At 44.0% G+C, this 22,558-nt stretch overlaps 1 pseudogene; it reads left to right on the forward strand.

Moving 5' to 3' along the window:
- Positions 1–11,925: 11,925 nt before the first annotated feature.
- LOC121973501 lies at positions 11,926–14,936 on the forward strand (annotated as a pseudogene).
- Positions 14,937–22,558: the final 7,622 nt, after the last annotated feature.

Consider the following 22,558-nt stretch of genomic DNA (forward strand, 5'->3'; position numbering starts at 1 on the left):
TGAAAGAGTAAAATGTGCCTAATGGTGAAAAATTGATTTTAACTTAAATGGCATAAATTGGGAAAACCTAGAGAAATACCAATTTGGGATTTTGGTATTCTCTTAGAAATTTAAGGCAATCTGGACCTTGATTTATGTGATTACTCTTGAGGGAAAATGGAATATGCCAACATTTGAGGATATGCTTAATTTTTAAGTGGCATAAACAAATCAAGAGAAATAGAAATGTCAATTTAGGTTTTGGCATTTCTTTGAAGCATTTAGGGCAATCTAGGTTTAACGTTTTAAGTTAAAACAAGTGGTATATTTTGAGTTAGCAAAAGTGGTTAAAGATACTTAGATATGTAATCTAGGTATACTTTATTTATGCTAAATCTTTCCATGATTGTTTGCCCATCATATGCCATGACATCATGTCTATGTTTGCATTCATGTTTTATTATGAAAAATTCAAAAATACCATGTCATGACATTCATACATCATGTAGTTATAGGATATTTTCTTTTGAAAATTATTTCTTTTTGATGTATGCCATAACATTATCATGCATTATGTTATTTCCTCAAAATTAAGGACAAATGGCAGTTATCATCAAGTGGCGTACCAAATGACATCCTAGGTGGATGGTCAATATCCACAAGATGCCTAGATAAATATGCATGAACCCTAGGTTAGAGCAAAACCAAAATTAACATCTCACAAAGACCTATAAGATGACTTGTATGTGTTTTATGTACAATAGATACAAGTGAGATGTTAGGAAGACGAACAAAACTCAACATGCTGAGTTAGTGCATTTCCTTGAGTTTTAAGTTCATCAAAACATATAGTTATGTGTTTTCCCATCATTGGGAAAGCTAATGTACAAGTCATGTGCATTAAGCCCAAGGAACATAGTGGGATATTGATTTTAAAAATGTTTTTAAAATGATTTTGGAAAACCTTGGTAAAGGCTATCTTTTGATAGTAATCACCATTGAATAGTTAGACACAAACTTGAAGAAAACACTAAAGTTTTTGCAAGTTCTCAAGTTTGTATCAATCTTTGAAAATATGATGTATTTTCATAGAAAACTATTTTTTCCATGATAAAATATACCCTAAATAATGTCTACACAAATTTTTACGATTTTTGGAATTTTGTAGAATTTTCTAGGGGTTTCTGAAATTGGCTGAAATTGAATTTCAGCAATTTCAGGCCTCCAATCGATCAGTGGATGGCCTGGAGTACCTCAATCGATCAGCCGATCGATTGAGAAGGCATTTCTCGCGAGCAGAAGCTCGCTGGATCGATCAGCCGATCGATCCAAGAAGACTGAATCGATCAGTGGATCGATTCAGCAGGGTTCAATCGATTGGAACCCAACTCCAATCGATTGAAGATGCTGATTTTGGCTGGGAAAGCTTATTTTCAGCATTTTAAACCTATTTTAGTCTAGGAAACCATTCCAAACCCCTAAAAATACATTTGTATACATAAAAAGGGTGTTTTCGTGTGGAAAACAAGGATGGAATGGTTAAGGAAGGCTAAGTTGAAGTTTAGGTTGAGGTTTATTTCAAATTTTGAATATTTGAACCTCAAAACTTCTAAAATTGGATTTCCTAAAGTTTTGGGGATTCCAAGTCATTGTTGGTGCAATGACAGAAGTTACCACCATGTCTTTAGGGGGAGGGACTCTTTAAAGATATGAAAATTATTTTTCATGAACCTTGGAAGGTGGTTAACCTTCCGTTAAGAACATGCTCAAGGTTGAGCGTTTAAACTTTAATGGGGAGTGGATATCCTCATTGTTCAAGTGGTTTCAAGTGGATAATGCTCAAGGATGGGCATTTGCCTACATTGGGGGAGAATGTAGAGTTAAGGATAATGAAGGGTATGAGATCTTCATTATCGTGTTGATCACAACAAGTGAAGTTGTGAACAACGATGAGCAACTCTTCAGGGGGAGAGTTTTCAACAAGTGAATTTGTTGATGTGTGCCCAAAAATGGGGCATGGTTTGATGTGTGCCAATAGGGGGAGAATGAAAGGGAGTAAGTTAGGATTTCATTACTTAGAGGGAGTTTGCCCTCTTAGGGGGAGAATGAAGGACTTAACTTATGGATTCATATATTGGCATGAAGGGAGTTGAGGCTATGAGAGTAGCCTAATTTCCTAACTTAACAAGAGGTATTGTCAAACATCAAAAAGGGGGAGATTGTTGGTGCAATATCCCTCAGGTCAAGGCTGACCTGGTTGACCAAGCTTGAGTCTTGGTTTGAGTTTCGATGTTTGACAATGCGGTTGTGCATTTGGGGAGATTGTCTGGTGCAATTCCCCTCTGATCAGGGTCTGATCAGGTTGGATGAAAAAGAGGCAAGTAGGTCAAGGTTGACCGGATACTTGACTGGGAAGTCCTAACTGGGATGTTAGGCAGAAAGGAAGTCCTAGTGAGTGAAGCTAGGCAGAAGGGAAAATCCTGGTGAGTGAAGCCAGGTGAAAGACCTAGTGAGTGAAGCTAGGCAATTGGGAAGTCCTAGTGAGTGAAGCTAGGCAGGAGGAAAGTCCTAGTGAGTGAAGCTAGGCAGAAGGGAAAATCCTGGTGAGTGAAGCCAGGTGAAAGACGTAGTGAGTGAAGCTAGGCAATTGGGAAGTCCTAGTGAGTGAAGCTAGGCAGGAGGAAAATCTTGGTGAGTGAAGCCAGGTGAAAGACCTAGTGAGTGAAGCTAGGCAATTGGGAAAGTCCTGGTGAGTGAAGCCAGACAGGAGAAATCTAGAGGGGTCAAGGTTGACCAGATATCTGGTGAGAGTCCAAGTAGGTCAAAGGGATTGACCGGATACTTGGCACGAAGAGAAAAGTCCAAGTGGGTCAAAGGGATTGACCGGACACTTGGTGGGGAGTCCTGGCAGGTCAAGGGAGTGACCAGATGCTAGGCATGATATACCAATAGGTCAAGGTTGACCGAATATTGGATTGAGAGGCTCGGGACTTGGTTTTGGGCAAAAAACCAAGATCTGGATCGATCAGTGGATCGATCCAGGAGATGGATCGATCAGTGGATCGATCCAGGCCTTTCCCAGCGAACAGAGAGCCTCTGGATCGATTCGTGGATCGATCCAGAGGTCCAAATCGATCAGCCGATCGATTGGGACGCTGCTGGTTCGCGCGATAAGCGTTGGATCGATCCGTGGATCGATCCAGGCATTTTCTCCAGAGCACAGAGGCGCTCTGGATCGATCCGTGGATCGATCCAAAGCCTCCCCAATCGATTGGGAGCAATCCAATCGATTGGGATTCGACCGTTGGCGTCGTTTATAGCTGTTGGCGTGCGGTTCCTTCAGTAGAACTTCACCGATTCATTCCAGATTCATCACAGCTCCTCCCCAGCACTCTCTAAGCTCCTCACCGCCAGTTCTTGAAGGTTCTTGGAGGTTCATCCAAGTCAAGAGGCGAGTTGCAACGAGAAGAAGAAGAAGCTAGGGTTTTTACTGCATCTCTTGTAAGCTTTTGCTTATTCTTTACTACCCTTTCTTCTACTTGTATTGAGAGTCTTGTAGGGCTTCTCCGCCTTCGGTAGTTACCGACAAGGAGTGTTTATTAGTGGAGGTGTGTGTGTGTGCGTGGATCCTTGGACTAGTCACCTCTTGTGAGGTGGATACCAAGTAAAATCCTATTGTTAGCATTGTTGTAGTTTGTTTCTTTGTATTCCGCTGCGCATCACTTTGAAGAAACAAGCAACGAAGCACGACGAGCACACGCGAAGCTATTCACCCCCCCCCCCCCTCTAGCTACTTTTCAGTCCTAACAGATACGAATAGAGGCGAGGTTTGACAACGTCACTATGGTTGATGCCCTTCTTGTTACAGGTCATCCATAAGGTATACCTAGCGTAAATTTACTTTCCGTAAAAATTTAATTATGCGATCATGGTTGGCATGTTGTATCCTTGTATGCGCATGGTGCGTGTGATGTAATAATTTAGGAATTATTATTGTTTATTTTTCACTACGCATGTTTACGAAACGTGTTTTAGCACACACCGCATCGGGCATATCACAACACCTGGAACCCTTCCAAGCACCTCGACCAGGTTTATAAATACAGTCCTAGTCCCAGAAGTCTAGATAGAGCACTTGTTAGTGTTTCCTTTTGAGTTTAGATTTCTAATTGTGAGATTTAATTGCTGTAAGAGGCTTCTCCAACTAGAGGAGATTTTTACTGAGCTTTTCATCTTCCTTGGATTAACAACCTCTCCGGTTATAACCAAATAAATCCACTATGCCTCCTCTTTTTAATTATAGTTTTTTAATTATTTTTATGCAAGTGTTAATGTTAATTAAGTTATTAAAGTTCGAGGAAGGTTATTTTTTTTCAGGGCTATTCACTCCCTCAAGCCGGCTACCAAGGCTCCCTATCATAACCCGACCGAATGGCTCAAGAGTCTGAAATATAAACATGAGAACAAATTTGCTTATACCCCAGTTGGATACTCGAGAGTCTAGAACATAAATATAACCCGGTCGAATGGATCGAGAGTCTAAAATAGAGCAAGCTCGCTTATAACCCACTTAGCTACTCGAGAGTCTAGAACATAAGTATAACCCGATCGAATAGCTCAGGAGTCTGAGATATAAGCATGAGAGCAAGCTCGCTTATAACTTGGTTGGCTACTCGGGAGTTTGGAACATAAGTATAACCCGACCAAACGACTAGGGAGTTTGAAATATAAACATGAGAGCAAGCTTGCTTATAACCTGGCCAGTGACTTGGGAGTCTGGGATAAGCCCGATATGCAATCTGGGGGCTATATAATTTTGAGACGCAAGAGCATGCTCGCTTATAACCCGGCGGTGGCTCGGGAGTCTGGACAAGCCCTGTGTGAAACCCGGAGGCTATATTCCGGTTTGAGACTAGTGGTGATAGGTTAACCCCGAATGGGGGAGGTGAAGCCTGATGTCAATGGGAGCGGAGCTCGTAGCAATATGAGGGAGCAAAGCCCATAACACATCCAATCGGGGAATCGATCCCCTAATTCCTGATCAGATAGTAAGGCCCCTAGTCTCTAAATGGGGAGCTATAACAGATCCTGCGATCAAGAGAGGAAATATAATGGAAAAGCTAACCTACTGATCGACTGAGGATCCAACTAGGTCCCTCGACTCCCGAATACTCGTAGAGTGAGTAGGAATATAATAGAAAAATTGTTTGCTGATCCGCTGATAATCTGACTCGATCCTTCGACTCCAGAATACCCGTGGAGTTGGGAAAAGAATATAATATGTTTGTCGAAATCTTTCGGAACTATAATGATAGCAAAGAGTTTTCCAGCGTCGTTCATCTCACGTTCCAGATCAGGCTAAGTTCCCACAAACGACGCCAAATATGATCCTGCCAGGAATCTTAGAAGACGGAATTGCCAGTGTGATGTGGCTGAAATGTTAACTGAATTGTTATAACCCGGAGGGGAGGGTATGATGAACTGTCTTTTATGTTGATCAAGTTATCAGACGATCTCTGGTCAACGCTACCAGCAGACAGCGACCGGATTTCCCCAGTCCCTGGCACCCTGATGCTCAAGGTGGATCCCACGAATATATAAGGAACATGCTAATAGTAGCATACTGAAATGAATAAAGAATGAGTACGGTGAATGTACCCTTGGCCAGGGAGGCGCCCTCTGATAGACCGGTGAGCTAGTCATAACGCTAATTGAGTCGTCATGGCTAGCATGTGGAGGCTATCGACGAGGGGGACTACAACGCATGGCACTTGCCTCAAGGGGGGCTACGGTGCGTGGTGCCTGTGACAAGGCAACGAGGGCAGTTGTGAAGCCAGCGGCCGCTAGATGCGGCCTGGTCGAGAGAGAGCAGAGGAGAAGAGGGAAAGAGGCATCGTAGCTGGAGAGGGAGGAGGGCGGCAACCGCGTCCTCATTCGTGAGTGAGGCGGTTGTTGCTAGAAGGGACACCGGAGGGAATGGTGTGCGGATTTTAGCAGCGAAGGTGACACCGATGCGTGAGGTGGCATCAGCTTGCATTAGGCGATGACGGTGCTCTTGGGCAGCATCGACGTGGAGAAGGAGGAGGGGAGTGGTGGCCGGTGTTGGCGATGAGGCGAAGGCAGTGTCTGCCTACACGGCTGTGGTGGCAGTGGCGGAAGAAGCTAGCCGAAGACCTCCTCTCCTCTTTGAACAATGCCCTCTTTAAAACAAAAACCCTCCCAATATGAAAAGACCTTTGTGCCCTTGCCCCCTCCTCTCCCGAAATCCCTGTGGGGCCCTCTCTTCTATATCCACATTATATATATACTAACTCATTTACTAACTAATTTTGCTGAAGTCCAAAATAAAATTACGTTAATATCATTTTTTTTTCACATCGAGAATAATTCCAAGGTTTATTAATAATTTTCATAAACGCATCAATCAGGGATCTAGAGTTCAATACTTATAGTGTATTATTGTGAATTTTTCTCATTAATCAATCAGTGATTTAGAATTTGAGATTCAGTTGTGGCATATTATTGAATATTTTCTCATTAATTAATCAGGGATTTAGAATTCAAAACGCAGCTATGGCGTATTATTGAAAATTTTTCTCATTAATCAATTAGTAATATAAAATTTTATTTTGTCCCACATCTTAAAATTGAAAACATTACGAGCAAAGAAGTTTCTATAAATACCCTAAGGCGGTGATGTTAAAAAGCATACTGATCCTATCCAAAAGTTATTGAGATGGTTAGCCGAGGATGTGGCCTCTCGGTTGACCGAATGTAGACCTTCTCCTTGCAACACAAGAATTATTAGTGTTGGGCCGAGGAAGGGGTCTCCAACGTTGACCCTCCGACGTTCAAGGTGGTCACTGAAAAATATGTGGAGCAACAGTAATGAAGATGCAAGTAGTAGACAACACCCATTTATATAGAGCTCCTGTAGCTTGCGTGCCCACTTCCCCAGGTGGGCATGCTTTCCCAAGTTTCCTATGAAAAGACTTACTGAAAAAGTGCTTCTAACACTCTACTTTAACAAGGCATGTAAATCTCTGATAGGACAGTGGAAACTTCGGCCGCACGATCCGCCTGTAGGTCATGCTTGGTGTCAGCGGTCCATTCTTCCAAAAGGATTTGAAGAGATATCTTATCAGAGCCATCATCAACTGACCAGTCCACTCGGCAGTGACTGGTCCACTCGGTAGTGACTGGTCCTCTCAGTTATGACTGGTCTGCTCGGTCATGATTGGTCCGCTCGGCAATGACTGGTCCGCTTGGACATAACTTGTCCTCCACGTCAGCCGATCTTCATCACTTTGGCATATCCTTGGTGGGCACCCTCGTCATTACCGGATCACAAGTCTTCCCCTTAAGTCTAGTCAAAGGAGGTTGCCAAGTCACTGACTGGACTATTGGTGTAACCCAGAACTCCTTCCCCTCAGGATATCAAGGGCTTGATAGATGATGTTTGGCTACGGTTGTCTTTGATTCAAGGGTTTATAGTCGTTGCTCGCCTTAAGATACTTGTAATTGGCGAATATGGTTAGACCGGCTAAATGAACTGGTCGGCTTTCCGCTGGAGGCATGGTGTATGAACCTGAATGCCTTTGATTCCCCAAGGCACGGTGTATGAACCTGAGATCCTTTGAATCTTGGAGGCACGGTGTGTGAACACAAGTGCTCTTAATTCTGAAGCTATTGTTCGACTGGCTAAATGAGTCAATCGACCTTCCGTTGGAGGCATGGTGTACGAACCTGAATGCCTTTGATTCCCTAAGGCACAGTATATGAACCCGAGTGCCTTTGAATCTCGGAGGCACGATGTGTGAACTCGAGTGCCTTGGATTTTTAAGATATGGTCCGACTGGCTGAATGAACCGACCGGCCTTCTGCGGGAGGCATGATGTATGAACCCGAATGCCAGCTGAGCAGCTTACTGATTTAGCAATTCTGGTTGGGAGTTCATTTCATAAGTATTAGTCGAGAGACCATCCTTGATCCACAGCAAGTCATTTCGTCCCGCTCAACAAGTCATTTCAGCTCGCTCGGATATTACATGGTGAAGTTGTTCAGGCTTTTAGTCCGAGCATCTAGTAGATTTCCCCTCTTATGTTTCTGGTGAAGGCATTCGGGAGCAGCATCGGGATGACCTTTTAATTACCTCCTTTTGACTCCACCATTTGTCGGAGCTTCATAGCGTGCTGATGGCATTTGTGGGTAGAATGATGATGGGATTTGTGGTAGTCACATAATGGACTATGTCTCCTGGTCGGTGATTGATCCACGTCCCGACCTGCTTTCTTCTCTTGGGTCAACAGAAGATTCAATCGGGCCTATCTAAGGCTTCCTACAAGTGGGGGTGGCTCTCGTTTGGCCTGGCCGTTCGGATCAGTAATAGGTCCCTCCTTTTTCTAAGTCACCTGAGCTTCTTTCACGTTGATATATTCTGTGACCCTCCTGAGTAGATGGTCAAAGTCTTTGGCGGTCTTCGGATGAGGGAGCAGAAGAATTCTCCTTTGGTAAGCCCCTGTGAGAAGGCATTTACTAGTATTTCCGAGAAGACCGATGGGATATCCATAGCCTCCTGGTTGAACCGCTTGATGTAAGCCCTCAGTGCCTCCTTGGATCCTTGCTTCAACGTGAACAAACTCACACTCGTCTTTTAGTAGCGGCGACTGCTGGCGAAGTGGTGTAAGAACGCCGTTCGGAAATCTTTAAAACTGTGAATTGATCCGATCGGTTGGCAGCTAAACCAACGTTGCGCCGATCTAGAAAGGATGGCGAGGAAGACCCAACACTTCACTCCATCGGTGTACTGGTGGAGCGTTGTCGCGTTATCGAACTTGTCCAGCTGATCGTTCGGATCAATTTTTCCATTGTATTCCTCGATCACCAGCGAGGTGTAGTGTCTTGGCAGAGGGTCGCCTAATATCGCTTGGAAGAACTGTAGGTTGATTCGCTCGGGTGAATCGTCATTCCTTGGTGCTTTCCCTTTTCGCGCGTCCCGGACGGGCGCGTCATCTAAAGAAGATCTTAGTTCCTTCTTCGCTCGACACTGTTCCTCCGATGGAGTCTAGAATAGTGCCCGATGGAAGGGGATTGGCGCATTGGGCACATCCTCGTATGTGTCGTTTGACCTCTTATTCTGCCCTTGAACGGATGCATAATCCACTCGGTCTTTGCCTTCAGCTAGCTATCCTGTTACTGATCCCGCAGACTCATGTGTTTGGCGCTTGGCTAGTGCTTGCTGCTGTTGCTGCTCCACCATTATTGCAGCTCGAGCTTGTATCAGCATATCCAGCTTCTCCTTTATTAAAGTCACGATGATGAGTCGTCCAATGTCCTCCATTTTCATGTTTCAGATGCAGGCTACATTCCCACAGACAACGCCAATATGATCATGTCCGAAAGTCGTGGAGATGGTTAGCCGGGGATGTGGCCTCTGGGTTGACCGAATGTAGACCTAGCTTTGCCCTGCAACACAAGAATCATTAGTGCCATACCAGAGAAGGGGTCCCCGGCGTTGGCCTTCCGACACTCAAATTAGTCATCGGAAAATATGTGGAGCAACAGTAATGAAGATGCGAGTAATAGATAGCACGTGCGCGTATCTTCGTCGGTACTTAGACCCCCTTTATATAGAGCTCCTGTAGCTTGCGTGCATGCTTCCCCAAGTGGGCACATTTTCCCAAATTTTTTATGAAAAACTTGTCGAGAAAGTACTTTTGATACTATACCTTAACATGACATACAAATTTATGATGGAACAGTAGAAGCTTTCGTCGTGTGATTTGTTTGTAAGTCATGCTTGGTGTTAGTAGCACATTCTCCCAAAGGGATTTGAAGAGATATCTTATCAGAGCCATCACCAACTGACCGATCTTGACTAGTCTACTCAACAGTGATTGATCCGCTCGATAGTGATTGGCTCGTTCAACCATGACTGGTCCGCTTGATAGTGATTGGTGCGCTTAGCCATGACTGATTGACTTGGTCATGACTAGTTCGCTTGGCAAGGACTGGTCCACTCGGCCGTAACTTATCCTCCATGTCAACCGATCTTCATCACTTTAACCTATTCTTAGTGTGCCCCCTCATCATTACCAGATCATATACTTTTCTCGATATTTTAATTAAGATAAAATATAATATTAAAATATTTTTTTTATAAAAAAAAATATGTTACAATAACTTGTTGTTGAATTTCTCAAGCGTCATTCTAATATTGTACTATTTATGGGCGGTCAATCGAGAATTAATTTTTTATAAATATTCATAGATATATATAATTATAAAAATATTAAAATCTTATCTAAAAAATAAAAATTAAAATAATATTTAAAAATTAAAACTATTTTAAATAAATTTATTATCCCAGCGTCGTTGGAGGCAGAAGCAGTAGCATTAGCCTAGTGAATGAGATCGCATACAGCTCTTGCTTCTGCATCGGCAGCAGAGGAGACGATCGGGGAGGAAGCAGCGGAACCCCGCCGCGAAGGGCGAGCGGGGAACGCGACAGCATGAGGTCTAGGATGCGCGCAGTCTCCCTCATCTGGCCTGAGGACAAGAGACGGCGGAGGGGAAGAGCGACGGGGCTCTGTTTGAGGCCACTTTCTGGCCCATAAGACTGGCAGCGAGCAATGAAGAAATCTGGCGGCCATTGGAACCTCTCTGCTCTCTGTTTCTTGTGGAGGAAGCGAAAGAAGGAAACGATGAGGATTTCGAATGAACAAAAGCAGAGAATTTATTTATACTTGGAAAAAAAAAAAGCGGCAATCACTTTAGTTTTCATAATAACCCGCCATTTTCTTTGATTTTCAAAACTATTCAATACTTCTGTGGTGTAACTAATTAATCAAGGGGTTTTTCTGGTGTTTTACAAAATCCAGAGATTAAAAGGACGGTCCGTGATTCTAGATAGATAGGACTGTAAAATGAATAAAACGTTCCTAAATAAATTTGATGTTTAACTTTATAAAAATTTATTTATATTTATTTAATATATTTTATTATTTTATTAAAAATCTCCTTATTTTACTAATTAATTTTGATGAAGCCTAAAATAAATTTATGTTAATATTCTTTTTTCTATTCATACTAAAAATAATTTCAAGGTTTATTAGTAATTCCATAAATGAAATAATCAGTGATATAAAATTCGAGACTAATATTATTATGAATTTTTCTCATCATTAATTTTTTCTGATTGTTTTATAAAAAAAATATAATTCTCTTTAGTCCTACATCTTACAATTGACAACATCAAAGAAATTTTTATAAATATTTTATGCCGACAATCTTAAAAAATATATGTTTCTTAGTTTTTTTTTACTAAGATAAATATAATATTAAATTAAATTAATTTTTTTCATAGGGAAGTGACATTCGAAAATTCAAATAATTCGGATTTTCAAAGACCCAAATAATTCAGATTTTCAAAAATCAGGTACTTTACCCTAATGATTATACTTTAGTATTTTAATGTTAAAATATTTTAATTAATATAATTTCATTATAAATGGTCAATGTGATTTCAATATATTATATTACACACGCGACATCAAATTTATTCATCAACAATGTTCATTAATAACTCTTTTATCAACATATTAAATAAAATTTAAAAAAATTAAAATAAATAAATAAATTTATATTATTAAATTCAACAGTTAACCAAATAAATTTAAAATATAAAAATTTCAAACTAAGTTTAAATTAAGATTAAACTAAATTTATACTAAGAGAAAAAATCAAGTCAAAATTAAACAATCATTTCAACGAATTTAGTTCATTTTAAACTTAATTTAACCTAGTTTGATTACTTTATCAAATAATTAGCTCGTTTACAACAATAATTCTACTCCTTGCTAAATTAATATTTCCAAAAAAAACATATTAAAAAAAAGATTTTTCCGGGTGGGTAAATTTTAAAGTATCCATCTGTGCATCGTAGTTTTGGGGAGCTCATTGCTGAAGGCATTTCCACAAACACATGGAAACAGAACCGTTGCTGTCGATCAGAACCGGCTCTCCGGCGTCGCAGCCGGTTCACCAGCGGAGGCCCTCCCTTACTTCCTCCACTCCGCGTTCCTCCGGACTGTGCCCTCTTCCTGAAGACGGCGAAGTCACCATTCCCATCTCGACCCCTACCACCGCCACCGCTTCCTCCCTCAAAGACCTCCTCATCTTCGGCCACCTCGCCACCGCCTCCGACCAACAACCCGATGGATCTTCCTCCAACAATCTCAACCCTAACCCTTCCTCTTCCGACCACTGGAAGATCAACCTCCACCGATCCCGCACTGCGCCGGCCATGTCCGCCATCAATGACGTCGTCCCTTCCCATCATCCCCACAACCCCGATCGGCCGTCCATTATCAAGCAGGCCTTCTTCCTCCTCCTCGCCTACCTCGCCTTTGGGGTCGCCGTCTACACCTTCAATCACCACCATTTCCAAGGCACGGAGACCCATCCAGTGGTCGACGCCCTCTACTTCTGCATCGTCACCATGTGCACCATCGGCTACGGCGACATCACCCCCTCCACCGCCTTTGCTAAGATCTTCTGCGTCTTGTTCGTCATCATCGGCTTCGGATTTGTAGACATCCTTCTCTCCGGGACGGTATCTTACGTGCTGGACGTCCAGGAGTCCCTCATCCTCTCCGCCTTGAACAAGATCGATGACAAGAAGTATACGCATCAAAAAAATCAGGATGAAAGCCAGAATGGACGCAGCATTGCCCAGAATTACATCATCGACGTCAAGAAGGGGCGGATGAGGATACGGATGAAAGTCGCTCTTGCCCTCTTCGTCGTCCTGCTCTGCATCAGCCTCGGCACTGGCGTGCTCCGCTTTGTGGAGCGGCTTGGGTGGCTCGACTCCTTTTACCTCTCTGTGATGTCTGTAACCACGGTCGGGTACGGGGACAAAGCATTCAAGACGCTGCCCGGCAGACTGTTTGCCTCGCTGTGGCTTCTCGTCTCCACCCTTGCTGTGGCTCGAGCGTTTCTTTACTTGGCTGAGGCGAGAATCCACAAGAGGCACCGGAGCATAGCACAATGGGTGCTTTCCAGGGACATGACTGTCTCAGAATTCCTTGCTGCTGATATGGACAACGACGGATTTGTGACGTGAGTTAACTTGCTCGAACTACTATTGTTTCCTAGTTCTTTCTTCCTCGTGTTGATCTAGTCATGCATTAGATATCTCATTTTTCAAAAAACGAATAGTATTGACAAATTGAGTGTGATGAGTCTGACAAGATTCATACATACGTGAGATAATGACATGCTGCTGTATGGAAGAATCTAGAACGGAGTTACAGAACTAATTCAATTAATGTGCACTGTTCTTGGCATGAGGATTTGCTTTGTCGCTTGTTCCTTTTGATGTCTTTCTTTAGCAGTTTTAAAGTTTTCGTCCTTCAGACTCAACTCAAAGAGTTGGTTTGGAAGCATTATCCTTTGTATGCACAGAGAATTGCTTTGCAGAACGCATTTAACTGGTCAAGAAGTTAAAAGGGAAAATAAATAGTAATCTTGAGAAATGATAAGTCATGCTGTAAGTTAGATTTGGCTGTATACTTTGGAGAGTAAGAAAAAGAATAAATTGAGCAGTATCTGTTTCATTTAATCCCATCTTGTTACCAGCAAATTGGAGAAACATGAGAGTTGAAGAGGAAGACTAGGTTGAAATTTAGTGGATAATAATGTCATGTAGAACCTATTTTTATGAAAAATAAATCCAAATAAATCCAAGGTGAAAATTGGTTTCAAAAGGTGTAAAATGTTACAAAAAGAACTGAGTTTTGAAAGGATTATGTAAACATTGCAGATCTCAAGGATTCATTATTTACCATGGGTGCATAAAGTTGAACATTATTCCTCTCTAGATTAACTGAATTATTGGTGGATTATCAATTTTTCTATCTCAACAGAGAAAATGAGATTTGAAAGTTGTTCACTTGTAAGGAGACTGAACTCGTTTCAAATGCAAAGAAATGCCCTTATGATGTTAATCTGTCTAGGCTTTACTTAAAGTGGTTTTTACATAGAGAGTTCAATTGTTGAATGTGTACATTTGCATCTTATTTGTTTCAGATTGATATGCACTACTGTTGGCAAATTAAGAGTTCAATTACTCATGCCAGTTTGCCGATGCCCTAGACGATGAGATACTGAGTTGGCAGTTTTAGTTGTTTGTGATTCTCATTTGTCATTTCTAATAGGAAGTTCACGTTTTTTATGGACAACACTTTTCAATCTTTATTCATCTTGTCTCCCTTTTCTTTTGATTTCTTTCATTTAGTTTACTCTCAATTCCCCCCTTTCTTTTCTACTATTTTTTTCTCCTAATTATCTCTGTATGCTCAAACATGTTTCCAGTTCTCAGATTTATTGTGGATTTCTTTATCTGCTTTATTCTTTTGGCTATTTTTCTCTAACCACAATTTGTTCGATCATGCGACTTATCTTCTTTATATACTTCTCTGCAGTAAATCAGAGTTTGTTATTTACAAGCTCAAGGAGATGGAAAAGGTTTCTGATAATGACATCAAGCTGATCTGCAATCAATTCGACAAGATAGATGTAGGGAACTGTGGAAAGATCACTCTCAGATCTCCTTGGGAGTCATCACTGTCATAATTCTTTTTTCCGATCATAATGGTTATCGATGATTGCCGTTCTCAACTGCAATAAAATGGACTTCCAAAATGCACCTTTGGTCGTATTCCTCCTCTTTGTTACTTATACCTTCATTCGGCCTGCAAGAGGAATCATATCACCATTGAAGCATGTACAAGTTTCTCTCAAGCTCACCGGATGATAGACTCATATTGCTCCTTTTGTATCCTTGTTCGGTGCATACTATCACAATGACCATCATCTATTCCTCATCCTTGAGGTTAGATGATTCTTTAAATTGTAGCGAAGCTACAATGAGAACGACTTTAGTAATGTTTAAAATTATAATAAATGTGATATATTTGCTCTCATGAGAAATTTAAAAAGGTATTAACTTGCTTTATTCGGGAAATTTTCATATTAATCAGTTAATCCAAGTTTTTCCCCCTGATTGTTTCTTGATTGCTTAGACTGACTGCTCGAGCTATCCTTCGATCTCAATCAATTGCTAGAAATCTCTCTTTGTTTTTTTTAGGTTGGCATCAGGTAATTAGCAATCTCGTTCTTTTGTGTCATCTAAGGATGCATGTTATTAATTTGATTAGACTCTTTTTTTTAAAGAATAAAAATTGTTACTAATTGCAGAAAACTGATATTTCTATATGAAGTTATTTAAAATATGTATTTGTATGGAAAATGATTGGAAAGTATCTTTGACATATAGTTTATCGTGATCCTAGCAGGGTCGATTTGGAGTTAATTAGGATAGGATCTTTAGGATTTGGAACCTCTGGCCTAAAAAAAAAGAAAGGTTCATGACTCAATTTAAAGGCAAATAAAGTTGTTATAATAAAAATATATATATAGCCTAATATAGGGTCGTATCGATCCTATTGATCCTTTTCCAATTCTCTTTATCCCATCGATTTTGCTGCCATTCCATTGTAAAAGATAATTCCAAACAATGCCCAGAGCATTTAAATAATTTTATTCTGTTGAGATTTTTTTTTGTCTAAATTAAATGGATGTAGAGAGTTTTAATTAGAGTTCTGAATTCTTATTAAAAGTTTGATTAAATCAAATTAATTGATGAAATTTAAAATTTTAATTTTTAAATTTTTTTTTTGATTTTTCAATTTATTTGATTGATTCAGTTTTGATTTTAAATTTTATAAAAAAAACAAATCAATTAAATTGAAAAACGGATTAATATATTTGAATATGATAATAATTAGAATCATTCGGTTATTTAATATCTGACTTATAAAAAAATTTAGTTAATTAGAAAATAATCTTTTTATTTTGGTTTGGTTTTTTTTTTTTGGTTTGATTTTAATTAATTATGAAAAATCGCCTCCACCGACGACGCAGAAGCAAGAGCTGTATCCGATTTCATTCACTGGCTAATGCATAGGGTTATTAGCCGAAAGCTCATCCTAATCACTTGGTTTTTTTTGGCCTTGTTTTGATTGTCAACAACTAGATAAATTCAGAGAGATATATGTACCTGCACCCACCCCAACTATAGCTCGGGGAAGATAAACTCTTGGGGGATTGAAGCATGACATCTAGCCGTGATCTGGCTCAATCGCTATTGGATGCCAACGTCGATCTGGCACGATCATAGTCGAAATCCGTTTGCTGCCAGACCCCAACTGATTCATGGCCAGATTACAATCGGAATCCGGATGAAATCCAGCCGCAATCCGGCAGCCACACTAGTGACCGCTGTCACGGCCAGAGGTCACGTCGAGCGGACTAGAGAGCCGACCGAGCAATCGGCCGACCGAACATCCGGCCGGGAGGCTCCCAGGCCGGAAGAAAGACAGCCTGACCAGGGGTCGAGTTTCCAATGCTCTAAGATAAAAAAAAGTCTCTGGGCCGAGCGGACAGGCTGCTCAGACGAATCATAGGATAATAAGGCGCAATCTCATCCGAGCACATGAGCAGGGCTTCCCCGCCCGGGTCGAGATATGCGCATTCCTTGATGCCATGAGCACCGAGCGGCTGGTCCGCTTGGCTCGGGAACAAGTAAGAGCGCAAGGAGACAAAAAGGACAGCTGGTAACTTCATCCTCGAGACACCTGCCGCCGACAAACAGCATGGTCGGCGCCCGGAGCGGACAGAGTATCGTACGATGGAAGTTTCCACCGTCACATCCGGGATATGCTCGGACGATTGCAGAATGGCGTCAGACATGCTTTTCTGACACAACCCTACTGAGATATGTTTGGGGAAGCGCGCATGCATCGAGAAGCGTACCCGTGCCTCCCCAAGGTCCTATATAAGGACCCCCAGAGTTCGACGGAGGTATGCGATTATCATCACTGTAGCCACAGTAGCGTTACTTTGCTCCTCTACTTCTTCACTGCCTGACTTGAGCGTCGGAGGATCGTCGCCGGGAAACCCCTCCCGGCTCGGCTTCTTTGTAGGTTTGCCAGAGATCCACATCACCAGTCAGAGACAGCGGAGAGTGTCACGTCCCTAGTGTCCGTCGACTCAGCGCTCGGACAGGATCAAATTGGCGTCGTCTGTGGGAACGCTCCTGAATCCGAGCAGAGACAATGGAAAAAGCTGGACGCCAACTCATGGTGACACTCTCTCCCGAAGAACTAGACGCGCTCATTCAAGCGCGGGCAGCCAAGATAGTTGAGCAACAGCAAAAGGCTCAAGCCGATCGGATAGCGCAACAGGCAACGTCGGCATGAGGCGGTCGGGCGACACCAGACGACCGACCGGAGCAGCTCTTAATATGGGGCTAGAACAAAGGGCCGACCGGCACTCAGGTGGAAGCCCCGCCCGCCCCGATACCGTTCCATCGGGCTTTATTCCAAACGCCCTCGGAAGTCGCGCAAGCCAACCTCGACCGGGGCTCTTCGTCTGATGAGGTGCCCCTCCGCAACGCAAGGAAGGGCAAGGCGCCGCGGATAGACTCGTCCCCCGAGCGGATCAATAGACAATTCTCCGAGGCCATCCTGCGCGACCCACTACCAAGGCATTACGCACCCTCGGTGATCGGGGAATACAACGGGACCACCGACCCGGACGACCATCTGGGTAATTTCAACAACACTGCCACATTGCATCAATATACAGATGGTGTGAAGTGTCGGATGTTCCTCACCACCCTCTCGGGATCGACGCAACGATGGTTCCGGAGGTTGCCGGACGGATCGATCATAAGCTTCAAAGAGTTCCGCACGGCATTCCTCCATCACTTCGCGAGCAGCAGACGCTACCAGAAGACTAGCGTCAGTCTGTTCGCCATCAAACAAGGCTCGAAGGAGTCGCTCCGAGCCTACATCCAGCGTTTTAACCAGGTGGCCATGGATATCCCGACGGTCACTTCAGAAACGATGATGAACGCGTTCACACAAGGGCTCGTGGACGGGAATTTCTTCCGTTCACTCATCAGAAAGCCGCCTCGCAGCTACGACCACATGTTGAACAAGGCCAACGAGTACATCAACATGGAGGAAGTTCAGATGGCGAGGAAAAAGGAAGCACCATCCGAGTCACCAGCTCATGCTGAGCGGAAGCCGCCTTCCAATTATCAACCACCGAGAGGACCCCGCGCAGAGGTAGCCCGTCCTCATCAGCAAGCAAGGCCGCATGTCGTTCAACAAGTAGCGGCCGATCGACCTAAGCCCAAGGGGAAAATATGGACTCCCATGTTTTGTTCGCTCCATCAGTCAGCAACTCACAACACCCACGACTGTCGGAGCCTCCCCCCAATCACTCATCCTACACCAAGGAGCTATCGCCGTCGATAACCTTCGGTGAGCCGACGACGTCAGCATCAAAGTCCTGGCCGACGTACAGAAAGGAGATCGCCCGAGCGACAACATAACCCGCAGCACAGGGTCATTCATCGGGCATCGCATGAAAGACCCCGATCATCCGCTCGGGAGGAGGAGAATAGAGGCAATACGTCGAGGGGTGAAATCAACATCATCGCTGGAGGGCCGACTGGAGGCGACTCCAACAGGGTACGGAAGGCGCATGCAAGGCAGCTCACGATCCATGCAGTTGGCTGCAGTCAAGAGTGGGCGAACAGGCCCGAGATCAGCTTTGGGCCTAGGGACCTCAAGGGAGTCGAAGTCCCGCATGATGACACCCTCATCATCCGAGCGGTAATAGCTAACTATACTATTCACCGCATCTTTATTGATACAGGCAGCTCAGTCAACATAATCTTCCGGAAGGCATTCGACCAATTGCAAATCGACCGAGCCGAGTTGCTGCCGATGACAACCCCTCTCTACGGGTTCACCGGTAATGAAGTTTTGCCAGTCAGACAGGTACGGCTAGCTATCTCGCTGGGAGAGGAGCCGCTCAGAAGAACGCGGGCTGCCAACTTCATTGTAGTCGACGCTCCCTCCGCGTACAATGTGATTTTGGGGCGACCGGCTCTCAACGAGTTTCGAGCGGTCGTCTCCACCTTCTGACAGAAAATCAAGTTCCCAGTAGAAGACCAAGTTGGAGAAGTCCGAGGGGATCAACTGGCACCCCGACGATGCTACGTAGAGATGGTCCGAGCCGAGGCTAAATCTGCTCGAAAAGTGCCACGAGTCGAGGTAAACGCTATAACCGAAAAGCCACCTTCTTTAGTTTATGAAGAAAAGGAGGAGGTACAGATCCACCCTACCCGATCGGAGGCCACGACTTTCATAGCGTCCGACCTGGAGACAGGCCAGAAGGAGGAGCTGATCGGATGTCTCTAATGAAACTGTGACGTCTTCGCTTGGTCAACTCATGAACTGTCGGGGATCTCGCCGAGCGTAGCGCAGCATGAACTCCACGTCCGACCGGACGCTCGGCCAGTGAAGCAGAGGAAGAGGGACTTCAGCGCTGAACAGAATGTTATCATCCGAGCTGAAGTTGAGAAACTACTGGAGGCCGACCACATACGGGAGGTGCAATTCCCGAGCTAGCTCGCCAATGTGGTGCTGGTCTCCAAGCCAGGCAACAAATGGAGAGTCTGCATCGACTTCTGGGATCTAAACAAGGCATGCCCGAAGGATTTTTACCCTCTGCCCCGGATCGATCAGCTGGTAAACTTTACCTCGGGGTGCGAATTGATATGCATGCTGGATGCATACCAGGGCTACCACCAAGTGTCGCTTGCTCGGGAGGATCAGGACAAAGTGAGCTTCGTTACTGCGGACGGCACCTACTGCTACAACGTGATGTCGTTCGGACTCAATAACGCTGGGGCTACCTACCAACGAATGATGAACAAAGTATTCCGGGAGCAGATCGGGTGCAACCTGGAAGTCTACGTGGATGATATACTAATCAAGTCACTCCGAGCGGTCGATCTTTGTATAGACATAGAAGAAACCTTCCGAACACTGAGGAGGTATGGAGTCAAGCTGAACCCCCAAAAATGTCTGTTCGGAGCAAAAGGCGGGTGCTTCTTGGGATATATCATGACCGAGCGGGGCATAGAGGTGAACCCTAGCAAGGTGAAAGCACTGCAAGACATGCCGCCTCCCAGGAATCTGAGGGATGTGCAACGCCTCATCGGCCGGATAACGACATTGTCAAGATTCATCTCTAAGACAGCTGACCGGAGCTTGCCATTTTTCAAGATCCTGCGCCGGGCCACCAAGTTCCAGTGGGATCAGGAGTGCGACCGAGCGTTCGAAGAGCTAAAAGCCTATCTCAACTCACTACCTGTATTGGCTAAACCAAACGTGGGTGAGCCGCTCCGCATATACCTGTCATCAACCGAGCATGCTGTCGGTTCGGCACTGGTAAAGGGAGGCAGAGAAGAACAGCTAGTGTATTTCTTGAGCCACATCTTAAAAGATGCTGAGTCTCGCTATACTAGTCTCGAGAAGCTCGCATTCGCCCTAGTCCTGGCCGCACGGAGGCTCCGTCCTTGTTTCTTGGCGCATACTATCGTCGTTATGACAAATAGCCCGCTAGGAAGAGTACTCCTAAACCCTAAGGCGTCCGGGCGGCTCATTAAGTGGACGACGGAGCTCAGCGAATTCAACATCCAGTATCAACCCTGCTCGGCGATCAAGGTGCAGTCCTTGGCAGATTTTGTAACTGAGGTATAGAATCCCGAGCCCGAAGCTTTGTGGAAAGTATTTGTGGACGGATCATCCACTCGGCTCGGGAGCGGAATAGGTATTTTACTACTTTCCCCTCAAGAAGAGCGGATGCACTTATCCGTTCGTCTGGATTATCGGACAACAAATAACGAGGCAGAATATGAGGCCCTCATAGCCGGCCTACAAGCCGCGCGACATGTGGGAGCCCACCGGGTGATGCTGTACTCTGACTCTCAGTTGACCGCTCAGCAACTCTCGGGGTCCTTCGAGATAAACAGCGCAAGGCTTTGGCTCTACGTGGAGGCCTTTGAAAAGCTCAGAAATAATTTCGACGAAGTTGTCATACAGAAGATTCCCTAAGCCGAGAATCAGTCAGCTGACGATTAGTCAAGCTCGCTAGCTCAATATCACCGATCGTCATCCAGCAGCCGATTGAGCAGGTGTCCTTGGTAGGGGTGGGCATAATTTGGTTCAAACCGGAAAAACCGACCGAACCGAAAATTTTTGGTTTTTTTTGTTCGGTTTTTTCTGTGTTTCGGCCGGTTTCGGTTTAAGTTTTTTAAAATTCGGTTATTCGGTTCGGTTTCCGATTTTGACTCCCAAAAAATCGAAAAAACCGAACCGACCGTATTATACTTAAAACATTATTTTTATGGATATTGGATCATACAAGTGGATTAATTTCTAATCATTTATAATATAATAGTATAATCAAATTATATATTTATATTTACTTATTGTTACCGGATAACAAAATTTTAGTATTACTTTAAATTCATAATTATTTTAATAAATTGATACTTTTCCTTTGTCTATAAACTAATATTTGTAATAGCACAAATTCAATTTAATTCATTGTATAAACCGTATATAATCGACCGTATAAACCGGACCGTATTACAATAAAAACCGAACCGAACCGTAATAAAATGGTTTGGTTTTGGATCAAAAATTTTTAAAACCGAAACCGAAAAAATAAAACCGTAGTAGGGTAAAACCGGACCAAACCGGCCGATGCCCACCCCTAGTCCTTGGTGGCGCACATCGACCGGATGGAAGGCCTCACGTTCCCAAACAATTGGAGAACGGCCATAATAGAATTTTTGCGCTCGGAAGCCACGCCGTCCGATCGGGAGGAAGCCCAGCTACTGAGGAGGAGAGCCGGTTGGTTCACGTTCATTGGGGACCAGCTTTACAAGAAGGCGTTCTCCCGCCCACTGCTGAAATGTGTCGGCTCGGAAGATGCAGAATATATTCTCCAGGAAGTACATCAAGGATCCTGCGGAGGTCATCCGGGCGAGCAATCTTTGGCTAGGAAGATCCTACTGGCTGGATACTTCTGGCCAACTCTACAGGAAGACGTCGCTCGAACCGTCGCTACCTGCCTTTCCTGTCAGAAGTTCCACAGCTTCTCCCATAGGCCAACGGAGAAGATGAAGGCATCTATTGTGTCCTGCCCGTTCGACCAGTGGGGTATGGATATAGTGGGGCCTTTCCCTATGGCGACCGGGCAACGGAAGTTTTTATTAGTGGCGGTCGACTATTTCTCCAAGTGGGTCGAAGCCGAACCACTTGCCAAAATAACCGAGCAGATGGTCAAAAAGTTCATCTGGCAGCATATAATTTGTCGGTTCGGCATTCCTCGTCGGCTCATTTCGGATAACGGGCGACAATTCGTTGGTCAGGAGCTCGGGGAATGGTGCAGAGGATACGACATCGAACAACACTTCACTTCCGTGGCGTATCCTCAGAGCAATGGTCAAGCCAAAGTAGCCAATCGGGAGATCCTGCGAATACTTCGGGTTCGGCTCGATCACATGGGAGGAAGCTGGGTGGACGAACTGTCCGGTGTGCTATGGGCCATTCGTACAACCCCAAAAGAGGGAACGGGGGTAACA

The sequence above is a fragment of the Zingiber officinale genome, chromosome 4A (genome assembly GCF_018446385.1).
Source record: "Zingiber officinale cultivar Zhangliang chromosome 4A, Zo_v1.1, whole genome shotgun sequence".
In the NCBI taxonomy this organism is placed as follows: Eukaryota; Viridiplantae; Streptophyta; class Magnoliopsida; order Zingiberales; family Zingiberaceae; genus Zingiber; species Zingiber officinale.